Here is a 900-nt window from a genome sequence, read left to right as displayed (position 1 = left end):
ACCGTGCCCGCGCACGCAGGTGCATTAAGGCCTGCGCTGCTTTCCAAAACTTGTTCCACTTGTCCTCCCTCACTTCCCCTCAGCCGAAGGGAAAGTTGGCGGAGGACTGAAATAAGACACACGTGCCCTCGTTCACTTTCAACCCGACTATCACGAATCCACCACCAGTTGCAGTATTAGCGCTATACTGAATTTATTTCTTAATAATCACAATTATATATATAGACATACACACATTGGTAGCTGCATGACCTTCTGATATGATACTTTTTGAGTGTGATCTGTATCATGATTATCATAACTGTTAATTTTAATGGGTTTATGATATCTTGCAAAACAGCATTTCCCATGTATTTACAGATAATGATGTAAATAACGAAATCATACAAGCTCAACAGAACAAATATTCATAAATATTCGCCCAACTGCAAGTAATTATATGACAGTTTTCAATAAGCAACAATCTGCTAACAGATGAGTGGATTTTTATATGTGTAAGCTGACCTGTACAGACCTATTAGATATATTACAAAAGTGAAACTGAAAAGCCTCAGATGGTAAATGTACCTGTATTTATTTATTTTATTTTTTTAATTTACCAGTTTATTCATCCTCTCTTTCTTGTGTGGTGCAACCTTAGTTTTACTTATTACTGCCCCCTAACCATGGATGTATTTTTTTGCATCTCATACATAGCTGCAATCCATTGTGGGTGATATAGGTCTCTGAAGTGACCATCGTTGTTCAGTCGCTCCCTCTGCCCTCTAAGGGTCGATCTCACTAGTAGTTCACTTCATTTTAGACCATTGGAACGGCCCTTAAGGGATTCTGGTGAGTGAACAAGGGCACGTTGAACGACTTTTGGAATGCAGCCTTAGTAAAATGCACATGCGTGCCCAG

This window comes from Plectropomus leopardus, chromosome 3 (genome assembly GCF_026936395.1).
Source record: "Plectropomus leopardus strain MGB_pleo_1.0 chromosome 3, ASM2693639v1, whole genome shotgun sequence".
NCBI classification, from domain to species: domain Eukaryota; kingdom Metazoa; phylum Chordata; class Actinopteri; order Perciformes; family Serranidae; genus Plectropomus; species Plectropomus leopardus.
This window is presented reverse-complemented; position numbering follows the sequence as displayed.